This window comes from Dermacentor silvarum, chromosome 7, assembly GCF_013339745.2.
Source record: "Dermacentor silvarum isolate Dsil-2018 chromosome 7, BIME_Dsil_1.4, whole genome shotgun sequence".
Lineage (NCBI taxonomy): Eukaryota > Metazoa > Arthropoda > Arachnida > Ixodida > Ixodidae > Dermacentor > Dermacentor silvarum.
The window spans coordinates 120753962-120774993 of NC_051160.1; the positions used below are offsets into that span (position 1 = coordinate 120753962).

Consider the following 21032-nt stretch of genomic DNA (forward strand, 5'->3'; position numbering starts at 1 on the left):
GGTTTTTCCGGCTTACGATGGGTCTAGTTGCCAACGCGATAGCTAGGAGTGCCCCGAATGTTATCGGGATCCCAGCGCGGACTGGAAAGAAGACAGAGAAACTTTGAGAGTGAAAGAGAAAGCGGATGCGTGGCAAGGGAGGCAGCTGTCAATGTTTTCCCGTGCCTCTATCTGCAATACGTTTTTGATTTCGAAGCTGTGGTATGTCGTTAATGTACTGTGTGCGACGCGGACAGCTGTTCAAAAAATACATCTGGTTTTTGCTGTTTTTATTTGGGCGTCCACTTGGGAAAGAACCAGCCGAAGTAACCTTTTTGTTTCATTTAAAAGCGGAGGCCTTGGCCTAGTACATTTATTTTGCGGTAAGTAGTTTCGCGATTTATGTTCCTACGTGATCATGTGATCCCTTTCTAAGAACTGTTATGCAAGTGCGCTTACAGAGGCTGCTCCCTGGAAGAATAGTCTCATGTGAGAACATGTATGGAGCAGTGACAGGCTACTTGCGCGAGGTTGTCCTTTGTGCAAGATGTTGGAAGTATGATTTACCCCTGACTACCTATGCAATGTTAATAAGAAAAATCTATACAAAGCGCTTGTTGACGTGATGTTGCCGATACCCTTTTACCGGTGACCACACTGTGGAGGCCCAGGGCAAGATATTGCTACAACGCTGGGAACAAGGAGGAAGAAGATGGGCACGAGCTGGTGTCCGAAGACAACAACGTTACGGACTTGCCTGCACTGCCTGTCTCTTGTAATATCAGCTGTAAATAGATTTCACTGTTACTTTCATCCTTGTGTCACATTTTGGTGGAGGTGCGGGGTACATCTCATGCGAGACGGAGCTCCGAAGTGGACGTAGCCCACCCGTTACCACCATGCCGACTGACAAAGCGGCTACAACGGCGACAACAACGGTGCCCACCATGCCAACCGTCATCTTTGCTCAGCCCGCGACCCTGGCACGTTTACGGGGACCGACAACCCGGACGTCGAAGATTGGCTCCGGCTGTACGAGCGTGTCAGTGAAAGTAACAGTGAAATCTATTTACGGCTGATATTACAAGAGACAGGCAGCGCAGGCAAGTCCCTAACGTTGTTGTCTTCCGACACCAGCTCGTGCCCATCTTCTTCCTCCTTGTTCCCAGCGTTGTAACATCCTTGTGTCACAATATTTTTAAACGAGTTAGAAAGATGCCCGTCAGACCTGCAGTAAAAACATTCTTTTTTAAACTGCATTCCGGTACGCTGCCTGTCAAAGCCTGACTGCATGATAAAGCGATATTCGTGCCATGGACAACAAACTGTTTGTTAAGCAGGAAGCCCGAGAAAGTTGAACATGTTTTCTTAGAAAGCTGGGATCCCGCTTTTTATTGGGATGTGGTTCAGAGAATCGATTAAAAAAAAGCTCCCCTTAAACCCTTACGGCATCCAGCTCTTACCAGTTGAAAACGAAGATGTGCCCTACGATTTAATCATGCTCCTTGACCACTACAGTCTGTAGAAAACACGAACGCAGGTGCGACACGCCGATATAAATACTCGTTCTACACGTGAAAACTTTATCGAGAGTGTTGTTTGTATACGTGAAAGTTTCAGGGCGCAGCCTGATCCACCAGAGTGGATACCGCTGCTTGACGATTTGGTGCAACTGGAAACATTTTAGCTCCGCACGCGTGAGCTCAAGTATAGCTGAGGTGTTTTTATCTTTTGTGCTTTGTATTTCCATGTCTTAGAAGGCAATAAAAAAAGCGTCCATGGCATAATGGTTTAAATATCGGGCCTCCGTGCCAGCGGTCCTGTGTTCAAATCCTGCCATGAGACAATATTAATTATGTTTTTATTCTATGATTATTGATTCTGTAATGGTTGTATGAAACTCTATGCTCGAGGCTACACTTACCTGTTTATTCTATGGCTACCATGCGTTGGTGCCTCCGCTGCGCTGTGACTACTGAAGCGCTCCCTTTCGGCGCTCCTTAGTGTCACGATGCAGTACTTCACCTCACCGCTCCTAGATGGCGGCGACGGAGCCGACGTGACATCCGTTGACGGAAATCAGTCGTGAAACCCGGCATACAACCCTTTCATGTTAAAATTGATTTTTGCTCCCGCATGGTGGCCAGTATATCACAGACAAGGACTGTTCTCCAGCGAATCATTAAGTAATTTTCATTGCGATTTATTCACCAAAATTAAGGAATAACCTTGTGACAGAAACTCTCACGTACGTAGGCTGCCACACCACCACTTTGTGCACAGGTTCTGCATAGCCAAACATAGCCTTTGATAGTGATAAACATAGCCTTTGATCTTAAAAGTACGGTCAGTGCTCTGATGACCACGTTTCCATGAAGAGTAAAACATCAAAGCAAGAATTAGTGCGGGCAAGTAATTCTAAAATATTGTACTGTTTATTTCTTAGCATACGTGAGCTTAGGTGAAAAATCGAGAGATGCCTGTAGAAATCAGAAATCAATTTCGTGCTCCAGGTCGCCTACCCCTTTTCTGGCCAAAACAATGTCTATTACTAGCATTTAGTGGTGATGTCTTTAATGCCTCTTGTAGAATTCTGCTTTTATTCTTGTACAATAGTCCACCTCCTTGTGAGATGCTCTTAAAACCCGGCAATCTGCAATTCTCCCGGCAACCCCAACACTAATTCTGCCTGTAGTATAGCAGTTTGACCTAAACTAAACGGCAAACTGTATCTTAAGACACTGATTCGAGAGTTTGTGATAATTAAGCTGCCTCTGGACGGCACTTCCACCCACCAGTTAAATCTAATTGCATTATCTTATACTGCCACTGGGCTACTTGTGCCAGTTGCAGTATGAACTTTGTGACTGTGCTCCGCGGCAGTGGGTACAATAGCGCCGTGCAGCTGCATTTTGACTACACGCACGAGATGGCACACATTTTCTTCATAATGGCGTTGGCTCATCTAAACAGAGGCTGTCATAGCTTCTACGTGCTTTATGATGATATACTGAGCTAGATAGGAGTAGTGGGATCAGGCGCACGCGCATGCCGGGAATTCGCATGAAGCCGTAAATGACAACAGGTTGCGGATGTTCGTGGCGGCGCTGCAGGCCAAATATCGCACCAAGTGGGTGTTTTCCGTTCTTAATCAACGTGTTCTTAATCAACCATAATCACTCAGCTCCTAGCTAGAGGATGGCAGCTTAGGATACGTCATTGTAATTCATCTGTCGATATCAAGCCTCCCCCCTCCTCCCAATGTTTCCTGGATGTAACAACTCTTTCTCTCCATCCTAGGCATTTCGGCGCCGGAGAGAGAGAGAGAGCAAGGAGAGGAAAGGCGGGGAGGTCAACCAGAAGACCATCCGGTTTGCTACAGGATGATGATGTCAAAGGAGTGTTGTTTTCACTGGAAGCGCCGGCGGAACAAGAAGAGAAGAAGAAGAAGCGTCGGCGAGCACGAGAGGAGAAAACGGGGACTCTCGCCTGTTAGCAGAGTCTTCACGGCCCGTATCAGTGCTATTATAAAGCCTTTCTCCATTATATCGACGGAATCGAGTTATTGTGCGGCTGCTGTATGCCATAATTCCACAATTTTTGGTGCCGAACTACCCGGGATAGACCAACCGACGGCTACGAGTTGCCTGCAGGAAAATAGAGAAGCTCAAGGCGAAGCGGACTTCCCGACGATCCTTGAACAGTCGGATCATCAACGAGGCAAGTGCCCTTTTTCGTAGCGACTCCGCAACGCATGAGCAGCTCGACTCCATCTACGAGAGCCTGAATGCAAATAATAAAGAACTAAAGATAAATGTGGAAATAGAGAGCCTAATCACGGACGAAGAATTCCAAGCCGAGTACGAAACAGTCTTGGAATATGAGGACAACGCGACGCGTACCCTTGCTGAGCTGACGAGCAGGCGGGACCGCATTTCCAGTGACACTGCGCACCCAGCCGAGGGTTCAACGTCGGCTACCCATACCATTGCGTCACCATCGGAAAGGACGGGAGCCAAGCTACCAAAACTCACGATCATTCCCTTCTCTGGAGATGTGTGTAAATGTAAATGGGTGGAGTTTTGGGAGCAATTTGAACAGATTGTTCACAACAATGCGAGTCTTACCGCCACTGAGAAGTTTCATTATTTGCGACTATTTCTCAAAGGAGACGCTGCTTCAGCGGTCACGGGTCTTCCAACTACGGAAGGATGCTATAAGGACGCCATAGACATGTTGCAGAAGCGCTTCGCGGACAAGACGCGCCAGGAGCAGGAATACTTCGCAAGATTACGACACCTGACTCCTGTTCGTTCATCTGGTGACACAAGAGCCCTTCGACAACTCTACGACCACGTACTCGTCAACATCCGAGGCCTGGAGTCATTGGGTGTGGAAAGGTTGTCGTTTTCGTCCATGCTCTGCGACATCATCCTTAGGGTGGTGCCCCGAGACGTCGTAGTTAACTACCATCGTGCATGCGCTGCGCAAGTCGAGAGTGCTACCGCGGACAATGCTGCTGGTTCTTCGAAACTAGACGGTCTACTCAAACTCCTTTCGATCGAACTGGAAAGCCTGGAGAAGAGTGACTATAAGGACAGCAGCGTGCGAGACAGCGGCGGTCAGCTTACATCAAACCAGCCATCCCGCAGTCGCCACTGGAAGCAGCCTGCGTCATCTGTTCTTAACACGAACTCAGATCGTGGGTTTCAACCGTGCAAAGAGATGTGTGTCTTCTGCCCATCAAGACAGCACTCCACAGAAGCCTGCCCTGCCGGATATGCCCTGACGCAGAAGAAGGAAGTGCTATCGAATGATAAACGGTGCTTCCGATGCCCCACCAAAGCTCATAGGGCGCGCGACTGCAAACGGAGGATATCTTGCTCGAGGTGCAAAGGTCGCCATGCCTCAAGTATGTGCGACCCACAAAGCATCCCTCAGAGCTCGCACCAAGGACTCAAGAACGACAGAGCAAGCACGGCAGTTTGCGCATCGGTAGGGGGAGGACGACGAAGCAACGATGGATCGACTTGCGTCTTCCTGCAAACATTTCGAGCCTGGGTGGTAAGAGACCACACTTGCCGCTACGTGCGAGGTGTCTTCGACGGCGGAAGTCAACGTACATTTGTTACCGAAGACTTGTCACGACACCTGGGCCTCAAGTGTGTTGGATCTACAAAGATAGCTCTCAACACATTCGCCAGCGCCTCAGACCAGGCGGCAGAAAACCGACGAATAGTGGAGCTGCGCTTACGAAGTCAGTTTTCTGACATCGAGGTGTGCTAAGCGCCATTGAGATTCCGCATATATGCCAAGACATCGAAGAAACTAAAATGGAAGTGTCTTTTGTCGCCTCATTTAAGAAACTGGGAAGAGACGTAGCCGATGAACCGATACATGCATCAGTCATCACGCAAAGCGGAATCAGCGTGCTGATCGGCTCTGATCAAATGTGGAGAGTCTTGACGGGCGACTTCCTACATTGTGAAGGCAATGAATCGCTGATTGCCATGAATTCCAAGCTTGGTTGGACCTTTCAAGGACGCACCACCTGTTTGACATCACTGCCAGCAACAACGGGCATAATGGTTTGCGTTTTGAAAACTCAATGTATGCGAGTCGGACGAGTTCTTACGGACATTTTGGGAACTTGATCACCTTGGAATTTCTGATGCAGGTGACAGAGCCAATGAAGTCAGCAAGGTGATGCAATATTTTGAGAGCACCGTCACATATCGCAACGGAAGGTATGAAGTAGCACTGCCTTGGAAGGATGGATTTGAGCTTTCGGACAACAAACAAGTTGCTGTCACAAGGCTACAGAAGCTTCTTAATCGACTAACGAAGCAGAAAGGGCTGCTGCGAATATACGATGACACCATATGTGCGTACGTACGAGCTGGTCACGCCGAAATCGTCGACGACCTCCCTCCTGAGCAAGGCAAGGTGTATTACATGCCACACAAAGAAGTCATCAGAAAACAAGCGTTGACCACGAAAGTTCGGGTGGTTTTTGACGCGTCATCGCGTGAAAAAGGTAGTAGGTCTCTCAACGAGTGTCTTGAAAAGGGGGACAACCTGTACCAAGACCTTGGAAAAATACTACTGCGCTTCAGGACACACCCCATAGCGGTAATCGCCGATATTGAAAAGGCATTCCTGCAGATATCCATACGGGAGGAAGACAGAGACGCCTTTCGGTTCCTGTGGTTTTCCGAAGGCAACCTAATGGGTACTCCGCTCCAAGAATGGAGGATGACACGTGTTCCCTTTGGAGCTACGTGTAGCCCATTCCTGCTCACAGCGACCATCATTTACCATGTGAAGAGAGCACATAAGGCCAAAGCACAAACGACGACCAAACTGATCAAGTCATTTCACGTGGACGACCTAGTCACTGGCGCCGACACGCAAGAAGAGGCAGAAACTTTTTGTTGTGAGGCGCAAGAAATTATGAAAGAGGCGGGCATGGTTCTACGCAAATGTACCACAAATTCTGCCAACCTAATGGTAGCTTTAGAACGCCAGCAGGAATCTGCCAGTCAAGAAAAGGTGGTTCTGCATGAGAAGTCGGTCAAAGTTATCGGAGTTGTTTGGAATCCTGCAATAGACGTATTCACTTTTTCTGTTGACAGCCTGTTAGAGTTTATGAAAGATAAACTGGACACTAAACTGTTTATTTTACAAGCGACATCGAGAATATTCGATCCACTCGGACTCGTTGGACCGTACACGATTGCCATACGCATATTGTTCCAGAGATTGTGGACAAGAGGAATACGCTGGGACGAAAAATTACCCAATGAACTTCAAGAATAATGGCAAGGTTGGGTACGGCAGCTCCCGAAACTGCAGGAAATAACAGTTCCTCGTTACCTTGGCGGAGGAAAGAAGTTGCCAAGTGAGATGCACCTGCATGTCTTTTGCGATGCCAGCCCAGCTGCGTACGGAGCGGCGATTTACGCGGTTGCGGCCACAGATGAACGACCGATGTTGCTGATCTCCAAGTCACGTGTGGCTCCTACAAAGAAAACAACGCTACCCCGCTTGGAGCTTTTAGGTGCATTCGTTGGCACAAGACTGCTGACATACGTCAAGAGTGCCCTAAATAACATTCGTATTGAGTACATCATGTGGACCGACTCTACTATTGTATTGTCATGGATACGAGGAGACTGCGCAAGATGGAAACAGTTTGTGGCTAATCGTATCACGGAAATTAAGAGCCGAACAGAACCATCCCGGTGGAGATATTGCCCAGGATTGGAGAATCCATCTGATTTGCTAACGCGGGGAGTGACGTTAGACAAGGTGACTTCGTGCTCAAGATGGTGGCATGGTCCTGACTGGCTACACGGATCCACGGACAAGTGGCCTCTCCAACCATCCATTTCGTCGGACATTGACGACGCTGTCAGAAGTGAGATAGCAGTTGTTCAAGTAGTAATGGAAGCCAAAGTACACAGTCCAGTTATATGCATTGAGCGTTTTAGCAAGCTTCAGCACCTATTAAGAATAACAGCTTGGGTGTTCAGATTCACAGACCGTTGTCGGCACAAGACAGAAGAAATTGGCCACCTGAAAGCGACAGAAGTAATTCGGGCCGAGCACTACTGGGTCAAATGCGTCCAAAAACAAGAATTTTATGCAGACCTCAACTGCATAGCACAAGGACGACCCCTAGAACTCACGTCGCGCGTTGCCGATCTCCGCCCGTTTATGGACGCCGACGAAATCCTCAGAGTCGGTGGACGTCTGTCACTTCTGAAGTTACCGCTAGGAGTGAAGCATCCAATAATTCTCCCCGCAAATCACCATTACTAAATTCTGGTGGCCATAAGAGCTCATCAACAAGTCTTACACGGAGGTGTACGAGAAACTCTTACTCCGACCGCTCCTTTACCAAGTCACCGAATGGTGCCGACAAACCCTTTCGAAGTTGTTGGTGTTCACTTCGCTGGACCTCTCCTAGCACGCGCGCAAGACGGTGACGCCAAGTGCTACGTTACACTTTTCACGTGTGCCGTGTCGCGAGCAATCCACCTCGAACTCGTTTCAAGTATGACGTCCGAATCATTCATATTGTGCTTGCGGCGATTTGTCGGCCGAAGAGGACTACCCTGCGTTATCTATTCTGACAATGCAAGGACATTTCAAAAAGCGTCAGCAGATTTAAAGAGACTCTTTAACATGTTCACGGCAAAGGACGTGACGAACCACCTCACCTCTAACGGTATCTCGTGGAAGTATATAGTGCCGAATGCTCCTTGGTTGGGCGGATGGTGGGAACGGTTGGTCCGATCTGTGAAGACTTCTCTGCGTAAAATTCTTGGCAGAGCCTGTCTCAATCTCGAAGAAATCACGACAGTGCTGACAGAGGTCGAAGCAGTAATCAACTCCAGACCTCTAACTTTTGTCGAGACAGACGAAGGAGAACCGTGCACACTGACTCCAGCCGACCTGTTGCTTGGACGACGACTAACTGCTATACCCTACGATACGGTTGAAGTTGACAGTAATTCGAGGCGAGCAGATGCCATTCGTCGAAATGCCTACAGAAAGCTTCTAACCGCAAACTTCTGGAAGCGATGGCGAAAAGAATATCTACTGCAACTACGATCTGCTCATTTCGCGGCCAATCAACCAGCTACGGACTTCAAGGAAGGCGACGTTGTTATCGTGCATTCCGAGATTTCACCCGTCAACTATGGAAACTCGCAAGGGTGATTGAAGTATTCAGAAGTTCAGACGGTCATGTCCGTTCATGCAAGTTGAAACAACAAGGAGGTCTTATTATAATGAGGCCTATCCAAAAGCTATACCCGCTTGAACTACGTGATTAATTTCACTGCGTGGCCGGGAATGTTGTTTTCACTGGAAGTGCCGGCGGAACAAGAAGAGAAGAAGAAGAAGCGTCGGCGAGCACGAGAGGAGAAAACGGGGACTCTCGCCTGTTAGCAGGGTCTTCACGGCCCGTATCAGTGCTATTAAAAAGCCTTTCTCCATTATATCGACGGAATCGAGTTATTCTGCGGCTGCTGTATGCCATAATTCCCCAGGAGCATACGACAACGTCGCCCATGAGGCCATACTGAACTCACTTGAGGCTATGGGAGTTGGTGGCCGGATGTATCAATGGATTCGGGACTATTTGACCGAGAGGTGCTTTTTCTTACAGACTGAAGACGGCCCAACTTCGGCGCCGGAAACCCCAAATAAAGCACTCTCCTGCGGCCACGTCTTTCAATGGACACTTCTCCGTGCTCACTACAAGAATTCTGTGATCTCAGCGCCACCGAACTGCAAAAAGCTCGCTTGGCACGACGTACGCCTCCATGTCGTCACTTCAGGACCAGCTGCTTTCTTCCGGCCATGCCGACTGGCCCCGGACAAGCTCAGAGAGAAGCTCAGAGCATATTTAGGAGCTAGGCATTGTTCGGCCGTCCTCCAGCAACTAGGCAGCTCCACCCGATGTGGTGCCCAAAAAAAGCCGGCAGATCCCGCGACCTGTGGGAATAGATGTTATGCGAAGCAGTGTGCGGGGAGCCTACCAAGTTAACGAAACGACCATGAGAGCACGAAGACGTAGGCGGCTGTTTCATGCCCTTCATGACACACATGTCATGACATTCATGTCATGACCAATCATTTATGTTCGCCATACACTCTTGGGATACTATGCCAATTTCGGTGCACAAAAAGTTAACGAAACGACCATGAGAGCACGAAGACGTAGGCGGCTAGATAGATACGTAGACAGATGCTCTCAAAGTGCCAAATGTTCGCCAAGAAATGCTTCGCATTTAAAAAAGCTGCGACTCGAGGCCATGTGGAGACTACCGGTGTCTGAACGCAACGACGGTTCTAGACCAATATCCCTTGCCCAACATACAGGATTTCACCGTCGCTCTGCACGGCGCCCACATCTTTTTGAATATTGACGTTGTCCGAGCCTACGCCAGCTCCAGCGCTCCTCGCACTCGTGGCTCGTTCCGGGCGCTCTCTGGTCGCCGATCTTACCGATGGCTCTGCAGCTACGGATCTCTGCTACTACATTTCCAATCTTCTTTACAACTTCACAGGTTCCACATGAAAAGGGGCCCTCTAATTTCAGCATTATTTCAGCGCTTGTACACTTCAAGTTCTTCAAGTCGGCCAGCCTGTTTCGCATTCTGAACTTTAAGGCCCGGTTTTCTTTCAACGAAGCTTGTGTTCCTTCCTTGAGTGCCCTGATTTCTCTCATATCTTGCCTTAGCTTCTTAAGCTCACCCAGTCCATCCTTAATATTTTGCAACATATCCATGACACCAACGCGAAACTCATCAACTGCTTTTTTTATCAAGATAATTTCAAAAAGTTACAAGTTATACAGAAACACATATATACAGCGTTAGTTGCGTTGCCGACGTCACCACCTGCTCTACCATGTTACGCCTGAAGATGGGCCAGCGATCCCGCGTCGTAAAGCATATTAAGGTCGGACCGGTCCGTTGGTAGAGGACAGACACGCCACCAGACTAACCAGACGGTCTGGTTGGCTCGGTGAGCTGTTTGGGGAGGGGGGGGGTGGCAGCTGTCATATATATCAGCCATTCATCTGCTACTTGCAAAATATGTAAATGTTTGTATAAAGTGGCCTCCTTCTTCACCATGTCCAGCGCTGCGTCCCTCTGTTTGGCAAAGTAGGTTAGTCGGCACGCCTCTAGTTGAAGTCAGACTTGTACGCAACGAATTTCATGCAGGGGCATTCATAGCCGGTAAGAGTTGCTACTCGATTCTTCGTTTAGCGCAGTTTATGATTTCTATCATAAAGACAAGCTATTAGCCGTTAAATGTGCATGTTGCTGTCTGTCTACATGACAGTTGAGTCACATACACTTATTTTTCGATCGTAACACAAACTGTATTTTTTAGGGCTGAATGAGACACAGTTGTGTTCTTAATTACTTTACAGATTTAGCCACCTATTCAAGCAACGCGAACTTTTACTGGCGTCCTGTACACTTCTTCGGTTGGAAATATCTTTTTCTAAAATGAAGCGTGAAATCTTCGGAGGCTGTGCTCCCTGCAATAAACCGCGTTCAAGTCTAAATGGCTTACGAGTGAAGGTAGCCTGCAAGTGCTGCACCAGATATTGGCCGATGAATTCAACTGGCATTGGTATGACTCCACACCGATGTCTACCTCACAAGTTGTTGCCAGTAGATCATATAAGGATAATGTTTCAGCTTTTTGGCGTCTTTTCCTATCTGCAAGAACAATGAAACGCTACGCTTCATAGAGGATCCAGACGCGACCATTGCGGCATTGTCCAACCATGATCTCGTGCGGAAAATTTTCCTACGCTACAGCACCGCCATTCCTCTCAGCGCACATATCTAGTGAGTTTTCAGTGTTGCTGCTGTAGGCTTTAGAAAAAAAAGAAGAGGAAAAATGAGCGTTTAAATTTTTTAAAGCATTTGTTTGTGAAGTAAAACAACGTATGAAGGGCTGGGACGAGGCACTGAAAGAGCCAGGCCAGCTCGTTTTATATATTTACGGTATTCGTGCTATATTTACAAAGGCTGGAATGAATTACTTTTTAGTAGTTACCAAGCTACTTTCGTGTGACAGTATTTGGTAACAGTAGTCAGACATTTTTGACTGAAGTAATTGTAATCAGTTACTTTTAGAGCGCAGCTCTTAGGTGCCCGTTCCTGCTGCCAACCTTGGCGTCCCTCGTAACCGAGCGAAAGAGCACTGCGAAGGATGAAAGAGCGATGCGGAGAGCAGTCGGGGCCGAAAGACGGCGATAGCGAAGATAGCGTGAGGAGGAGAGCGGAGGAGAAGGGTATGGCTACAGCGTGAGAAGAAAAAGTTTGGTGCCGCGCAAGACGGGCTCTACGGCGACGATGGCTATACGACATGGCGCCAGAGTAGCACGCGTCGTAGTATAGTGCCTAGAATATGCTGGCTAGTGTGCCGACCACCCGCTCTTTTCAATGGAGGAGCTTGCACTGTAAAAAAATTCCGTAATTTTACAGACGAATCCTACGTAAAAATACAGACTCCAGTTCTGTCTCGCAAAAAACGGAGGGAACATACGTAAAAAAACGGACGCTACTACCGTTTCTTGAAAAAAACATAGCGTGTCCGTAAAAACGAAACGCATGAAAGACGAGGCTCAGCGTGCATATTCGGCTGGACACTATCTATGCAGATCTACAGAGTGTGCTTATTTATTTGATTCGCTTTGAATCAGCCGGCGAATAACAAAAAAAGACTTTTCGTGCGGCTGCTGCGCTGCTTGCCACATTTCCTCGAGCGTACTACTGCTTCATTGTATTTATCCATGGGTATAAACGAGTGCTAACATCCATTGCATGTTATGGTGTGGCGGTAGCTATATATGCTAGTGCCGATTTGTTCGGTGCCCTTTTGCTTTTCTACTCGTTTGCGGAACACCACGGACAATTTTGTGCCAGCATCGGAGCCGCAGAGATTTTGACAAGAGATCGTCGCTCGATTGCAGGTAAGCTTGACTTCAGCTTTGTCATATCTGGCGCGTCGTGTGCGAAATGTGTGTATTAGTCATTTCCTGTCAAATTGTTACGATGGGTACAATGCAAGTTCTTTGTTGCTCAACGACATCGGTGCACAAGCCGTACAGTGGCAGGAAAACCTCGTGCTCCCTTTGTCGTCAGTGTGCTGCACAACTCTAGACTCGCTGTACCGTGCCTGTGTTTGCGATTAAGCATAGGGTCCACCAGCTGCTAGTTCTACATATACTGTATATGTTCGGTGCTGTAGTGCGAGCTTGTTACGAGCTTTTTTTTTCTTTTATAGAAGGAAAAAAAGAAAAGGCGGGGGGGGAGATAGGCCTTGCGGTGTTCACGTCAGACGGGCATAACATCGTAACGTGCCATAGCGTCACACTGCGATGTTTATTGTAGACACGGTGACCTTGCACGCGTGCAAAACTGTTAGTGTTCACGCGAGAATTTTACAGGCGTCTTTGCATAATGGGGTGCATATGTAATAAGTTGAAGTACGATGCCCATGTCACCGTTTTCCAGTTTACCGAGAGGTGCAGCCGTTTTCTTCTTACATGCAGTCGGTCAGCGATTTATATTTTGAAACGGTTGAGTTTGCATTGTTTTCAATTGTGGGAGCAAGGACTGCAGAAAACTTGCTGCCTCTCCACTGCTACCGCTCTTATAAAATTTATCTGCAGTAATATTATTAGCATTGTTTTGTATCGTGCATTGTATTTATGAAATTGAAATAAGGTATCTATACCTTCAGAGGAAGTCACCCAGTTGATAATTCCAAGCTTATCAGTCATCCTTCATTTATGAAGTCAATCATTTCATATGTAAAACTAGATTACACTTGCATCAATCTTACATAATGCTCATATTTAAAATGTGTCAAAGTATACTGGGTTGTGTGCTTAGCACATACAGTTAAAGGTCAGCTTCTACCTTAGAGTTTTTTTTCCTTATTCGTTGCAGCTATTGCATTTTACTCCCAATCAAAAAATGTGCCATGGGCAGGAAAAGTCAGTTTATTAATGCATGCTGTTTTATTCACAAGGATGGGTACATACGAGTTGTGTACAGAGGTGAACATAAATGCATGAACTGCAGCTTCCACAGGAATGTGGAATTACCTACCCAGGTGTGCATCCTGCAATTCAGGACTGCAGCCTCAACTAGGCAATGCGAATGCCGAAATGCATTCCACTTTGCATGCCGTAGATTTCAAAGAAATTCCAATTTTTTGAACCACGTGTTGCATTAAATTGGGACCTTTGCATAGCAAGTGTGTTCGTTCATTTGTGATTGGATGTGCAAGTAAATTAAATATTTCAGGCTATTAAACTGGGAATCATTCAGAGAGTGGGCTTTCTTGAATAGCGAAGTTGATTGCTGTATCTCCATTGCAGCCACATGAAGAATGTCGGCATGCCGTCTTTGTGTACAAACTTTCTCCACGTTGCCAGCCTACTTCAATCACTACAAGTACCACAGCAGTGTGCTGGGTGGTGCCCTCTGCCCTAGTGAGCCTTGTGATGCTGTTTTAAAGAACTATGAAAGCCTGAAAAGCCATCTCTTCAGACATCACAGAAAACGAGGAAAAGAAGAAAATGCAGTTTACATCTGCCCGGTGATCTCATGTGAAGCAAGTGAACTGACCCGCACAATGTTTTTGTCGCACATTGCTACACACTTTAGTAGTGGCACAGACTCTGTCACATGCCCTTTCACAGGTTGTGTCAGTGTGCTGACGACAGCTCAGTCATTCAGAACGCATGTGTCAAGATACCACAGTGGCACTACAGATGCTCTACAGCACTTGCAAGGGCCAGATGCTGACATTGAAATGGAAGCAGGAACTGCTGAAACTGAAGAATCTAGTCTGTCCATGAGCGTAGTGCGAAGCCATGATGTAGAGCCTAGTAGCAGCAGCCATTTCGATGAGAACCTTTTTACTGATAATTTTGCACTGTTTCTTCTGAAACTTGAGAGCCAGCATCACGTACCTGCTAGTACTGTGCAAAACATTATCAAAGAGATGCAGAATCTTCATAGCCTGAATCGTACTTTGACTTTACAAGAGGTTTCAAAAGCTGTCTCAAATGATACCCTTGCTGCTGTAAATTCGGCACTTTCTATAGACCCTTTTGGAACTGCATCTCTCGTCCTCAACTCATCCTATTCTAGGCACAAATATTATAAAGCAAACTTCTGTTTCGTGCCACCTGTAGAGATCACCCTGGGTATGAACAAGCAGAATGTAGCATCAGTTTGCTGTTATGTTCCAATTGAAGACCTGATATGTTTCTTGCTCTGTCATGCACCTACTGGTCAACCCAGTGCGTCAGATGGGTGCTACCATGATTATATTTTCTGCCAGCCTTTCAAACAGTCCGATGAAAATGTCATACGCATAATCCTGTATCAGGACGAGTTTGAAATTGTGAACCCACTGGGCTCATCAAAGGGCCATTTCAAGTTGCTTGCGGTGTATATGACCCTTGGGAATTTGCCACTGTACTGCAGGTCGCGTGTAGAGAGCATGCAGCTAGTGATGCTTTGTCGCCAGAAAGACGTAAGAGAATTTGGGCTCCAGAAGGTTTTACAGCCATTAACCGAAAGTTTAGTGATGCTGGAACAGAAAGGACTGCCAATTAATGGAGTGAACCACCATGTACGGTTGGACTTCGTAGTGGGTGATAACCTTGGAAGTCATATGATTGGTGGCTTCACCCAGAACTTCAGCACATCCGCATTCATTTGCCGTTTCTGCCTTTTGACTCGTTTAGAATTTCATGAGAAACCACATCTAGTTGGGGAAAGGCGGACCCCAGAAAAGTATATGCAGTCACTTGAACGGCTTGAAAGCAGTAATGAACAGAGTGACTGTGGCATTGTAAATAACTCCCCGTTTCATGTACTGAGGCACTTTCATGTGTGCCGGTCAGGATTGCCTCCATGTATTGGACATGACCTTTTTGAAGGTGTAGTTCGACATGACTTGCCGTTATACATTCGGTATTTTGTCACCAAGAAAAGGTGGTTTACTTATGAATATCTGAACAACAGGATTTCTACTTTGAAATACAGCACTCATGACCTGCGAAACAAGCCAGCCAAGGTGCCCAGCCAAAGTGACAAGCTTGGGGGCCATGCAATTCAAAATTGGACGCTGTTAAGATTGCTTCCTTTGTATATAGGCACAAAAGTGGCCGATACAAATGACCCAACTTGGGAGCTCGTGGTCAAACTCATGGAGGTAACCGATCTCATTATGGCACCAAAAATAACTGCAGCTCAAGTTGCATATCTGAAAATTTTGACCGAAGACTACATAGTGTCTCGAAGTATCCTGTTTCCCAGTGCCAAACTACGGCCAAAGCATCACTACATGCTACATTACAGTGAACTTATTCAGGAGTTTGGCCCACTCTGCCACGTGTGGACTATGAGATTTGAAGGCAAACATCAATATTTTAAACAGTGCATACGCAGTTCACGAAACTTCAAGAATGTCACAAAGACATTGAGCGAACGACACCAGCTTTATCAATCATTCCTGGCTGCCCGAGGTTTATTCCGCACTTCTCCAGTGTTCACAGACATGAGCCAGGATGAGCAAACAAGGATTCAGAGTGAGGTTGTGCATTGTCAGATTCGTGAGCATAGTGTCCTGCTAAAGAAAGCCACTGTGGATGGTTGCATGTATGCAGTCGATGACTATGTTCTTGTGTCGGGAACAAGGTTTGATCCTGTGTTTGGTTTAATAATTGCCATTGTGAAAAACATCTCTGCAGAAATATTTCTGTTAGTTAAGTGTGTTCGTTCAGCATGCTTGCCAGGTCTCTCGTTGTATGTGTTGCAAAGTTCAGCTTGCACAACAGAACTCCTATGCCCTTTTGAGCTGCTAGACAGGACAGCTTACCAGCCCTACGCTTTCAATGGTGCCACTGTTATTAGACTGAACTTTTCATTTCCTGAAACGCTGTGAGCACTATCAGGCTGGTTTTGCATGCTCAATTGTGTATCGAAATTCTGTTGTTATACCTCACTGTGAAGTTTGTTATAAAAGTTGAATGAAAAAGCATGCCTTGCAATAGCAAAAAAAAGTTTGCCTTGTTGATAGGGCTTCATATAGTATTTTAGTCCTACATTGTTTTACTGCAGACACTCGATATACAGCAAAGCCACTCAGTATGGTACATTATACAGTAGAACCGTGTTACAGTGCAGTTGTTGATACAGGGAAGACCTTCACTATATTGGTATCTTCACTACAGCTTTAGTTCACCATTTTGCTTTTCTGTGACTACGATTAAGCTTTGCCATGCACAGTGGGTTCTAAAGGAGTGCAAGTTTGCTACTTGTTGAAATGTAGTGCCTATATTTACAGAAAAGTTCTTACTGTAGAAAGAATGGTGAATGCTAATTCCAAGCAATCCTGTTAATGCACAAATCGTTATTCAAGGTGACCAGACAATGGCAAAAATCGCTTGCAAAAGGAAAGCTTTCTCGGCCCCATATTTGCAGGCTATCATTGCATGTATGGATTCTGCCACCATTTCTGTAATAGGAAAGCATAGTTACCACTCTGATGGGACTTCAAAGTTCAAAGCAGCCAGTGTGTGCATTCAGGCATAAATTGTAAATTGAAATGGTTCGCTGAAATAACCATGGTGAGTGCAAGTATTGTTTACTCCCATAATTTTCTGAAAACTGTACTTTTGTTTATGGCACAACTACCCACGGTTTCATATATCAGTTTATTCGTTATGACCATCTTAACTATATCAATTAAAAAAATTAATGGACACCTGTCTGAGTGTAATCACAAGCAGTTGTAGCAGCACCAGCAATGCCACCACCTTCTCGCCTTGCAACGTTTCTATATAAATTAGTTTGTATATGTGTGCTTACTCGTGCTTAAGCAACGCAGTATTTCTCTTCAACACAGATGTTCCCTATATGCGGCTTTGCTCTATCAAGATTCTGCTGTATCATACTAGAAAGACGGCTACTGTTGTCGATGTTCCAATATTTGTATCAGTTTATAGTTGTACTGTCAGAGTAAAATATAAATTGTAGCCTGCAAACTCTGATATAGTGCTGTCTTGAAGCAAAGCGTGCTTTGTGGTATGCTTGTTATTATGTAAAAAACTCTTTTCAATTGTTATGTTAAGCCAAGTTGCATTTCTTGTGTGAATTGCCGTGTGAAACTTGCTTGCCCAAGTAGGCAATATTGATATCAACTGCTCTGTATGTGATGTTAGATGTACTGGACAGTCTGTACTCTTTTCCATGCCCCTGGGCTTGGAGCATGTAGTTGCATTGTTTGCTTTGCAACACATTTGCATTTGTCTGTTACCTGGTGTTTTGTGATTTATACTGTTAGATGGAACTTACAAGTTCTGAAAGTTCCAGTTATTTGGTGTGGCAGCTCGCATAAGTGTCATCACTGACCAGTGCAGTGAATACTGTAGGTTCTTCGCTATACAAAAGTGTTTCTTGATGCTTCTCAACAAGCTTCTCGCCACTGCACTGCAGGAAACAGTCCACTATGCCACTTATTAAAATTTGGAGTGGCGATCAAGTGGTGAAAAAGGTGGCTCATGCTACCACTTTAGCAGAGGTGCTTGTTCAGGCAAACGAAAAAGGAGTCTGCAGTTCTCCAAATGCAAAGGTAACGTCATTATTTTGTCATAATAGCTACTGTTCTGTAGCCACTTCAATATTTGTGTGTTAGTCGGTATGTAATTTTGGAAGACAAAAAAAAATTTTCTGTAAACCTCTGATGTATAGCGCTTCTGCACGCAAAATTTGTTTATTCAGAATCAGCCCTCAGTTAATATGCTACATTTTATATAATGTTTCCCATGGCAACAGCTTATACATCATCTTGCGACATTTTCAACTTCTGTTATTTATATTTCTATCCACGTTGAATAACCATTAAAATCTTTTTACGTCAAGCACATTTCATGTCTATTGCACTAGCGATTACATGTATCTTTTCATTTTGTCATTTGACATTTCAAGGGTGGCTCTTGTAGCTAAAGCCTGTTAAACATAGACATTGATGCTGTAGTGTGTCATGCTATTGGAAAATGTGATCTTAAGCAGGTAAGAAACTTGGAGGATGGGGCTGCCTTAATGATATGTTACCATGAAAAGTGTACTAGTACTTGTCTCCTATTCTATAGAGAATCATGTTTAAGGTGATGCTGCATTTTGCAACATTAAAATTGTTTACACAGGTAAACTATTTTTCTGCTGTAAAGGTGAAAAATAACTGACAGATCGGAGTGGTGAATTAGGAGTACGGTTGTGTATACATGCAGCATTATTAGGTGCGTGCTGTTAACTTTTGGCAGTACTTCTAAAGCTATGGTATCAACCACTGTGGTAATGCATCCGTCTCGGAGGGGAGTTCACAACGTAGCTGAGAAACTTGGAAGAAAAAGGGCTTGCGCACTTCAACAACAGCACTGTTCTGTTCTGCACCACTCCAAAAAAATGAGTACGCATGCACGAACAATGAGAACACTAAGAGAATGCCACAGTTTAAAGGTGCATGGCTGTATTCCTTGCTTTGCTCTTCATCACTTTCCATCTTTAAGCGAAATGAAAAATCTTTCGCCCAGCATAGCCAGCCACAGTGGGCATGTTCACTTGTGGCTCTTTCAAGGCCTAATAATCGTGGTGATAAGCAACTGCAGATTTGCACCATTTCAAAATTGAAACCCTGACATGTACATTATAATGAAAATACATTTTGCACTTGTACATGCAAGTCTGCCAAAGCCATGTAAGGGTGTAAGGGCAATGCCTTAGAATAACTTAAGAGGTTTTGGTACTGCAATACAAGGTGAAGAAAAGGCCTGTCAAGTTCTCGGGAAAGAAAAAGTAAAGAGAACGGGGAAAATTGGGCGAGTTGGTTTCGATTCATTGCAACAGGTAGTGGCAACAATGAAGTTAGAGAAAGAAATGAATTGGAAGAGTGCTAAACTCCAGCTACATTTTATTCACAGAAATCGTTTCCTTGAAAAGTAACAAAAACTGTGCTTCCAGCTTTCACACATAACAGAAAAAGTGTAGACTGAGAAAGAACTTAAAAAGATGAATCGCAAAAAATGGATCACGGGAGTAAGCTAAAAATGAGTACCTTATTGCTGACATCATCGTGACATCCTACTTATAAATCAATTATGCAACACTGTGCACATGCTTAGCCTTTTCTAACGTTATTTCACTATCCAAAGGTGACGGAGATGTCTGGCTGGAGCATGCACTCCCTCCCTCTCTCTCTCTTGGCCTTGCATTGCAAGAGTTGTCGTCACGCTGGTTTTAATGCTGATGTGCTTTCCAGCATGAAAATCTGAGAGCACGTTAGCTGGTAGAAGCATACCACAGCTAGAAACCAGGGAGTGCATGCAGCAGCCTGACAGCTGTGTCACTTATAGAAAGTGAACCCGGTTAGAAAAGGGCTAAGCATGCGCACAGTGTTCCACAATTGATTTGTATGTAGCATGTCCCCAATAATGTCTACGTATAAGGTTCTTATTTTTAGCTTATTCCTGTGATCGGTGTAATTTTATTTTTTAATTATTTCTCTCTTGATCTACTCTTTCTCTGATATTGTGATATGCAAAAGCTGGGAGTACAGTTTTCGTTTGTTTTCAATGAGGCGATTCCTGTGAATAAAATGTAGTTGAAGTTCAGTGCTCATCCTGTGTTTCTTCGTCGTTTGCAGTACTCATAACGATCAATGTACATAACGATCAATACACATAACGATCAATGTAGGTACCAACAATATCTGCCATGCAAGATATGAATTGTCAAGTTAAAAATGGAAAGCTTGAGTATTTTTCCTTTCTGAAACATCAGGACATTGTGGAAGCTAGCTTCTGTGAAAGATTGCTCAGCTGGCCATGTTTACCTGGAAACAGGAGAACTAAGTGCAAGAACCTAAAAGCATCCATTCACTTTGATAAAAAAATGCCTATTCAGAAGAAATTGTTAGCCCTCAGGGAGCCTGGCATACAAGTGAAAGGCATAAAACGCAGCCAGCTATTGTCATGTGTGCCTGCATGGCATTCAGTTGCCATAAGTAGCAAGCCACTCTTCTACCTGTAACAGTAGTTTGTGATCTACAGCAGACTGTAGTAGTATGTGCTGCTGTATGGCATCAGACAATCTATGCACTGTGTTACAGCATTGGCGTGACGTTGGAGAGCACTAGTACTGCTTACAAGGAGCTCTGTTGGAGAACACTGAATATTACTTTGTTTCATATTGTTTTTCTACAGGTTTTCTTGAGAGACTGGACTCAGTTAGATGAAGACATCTTCAAGGACGTATTGGAAGAACTTCCACTTGAAGAGAGAGTATTCATTGTGGCGGAAGTAATTCCACCAATTCCAGTTGACCAGGCTGTTCCAGGTACTTTATTTTTAATCAGTTACCCGAATTGATTTTTAACTACACCATCTGTGTTTTTTTTAACTCGTGCGCAAGTCCAAAACTCTTACAAGG

General features: G+C 45.3%; 1 protein-coding gene across 3 annotated transcripts in view; it reads left to right on the plus strand.

Annotated features, from left to right (window-relative positions):
* LOC119459130 (uncharacterized) overlaps positions 1-21032 on the plus strand; it is a 47242-nt gene that overhangs the window by 13321 nt on the left and 12889 nt on the right. Inside the window, exons 1-2 of one of the 3 annotated variants that reach the window (XR_007468011.1) lie at positions 14139-18177; positions 20807-20939. The exons of the other annotated variants lie outside the window; for them this stretch is intronic. The gene's annotated coding sequence lies outside the window, so the exon portion shown is untranslated. Of the gene's footprint in view, positions 1-14138; positions 18178-20806; positions 20940-21032 lie in introns of those variants that run through there. 3 annotated transcript variants of the gene reach the window in all.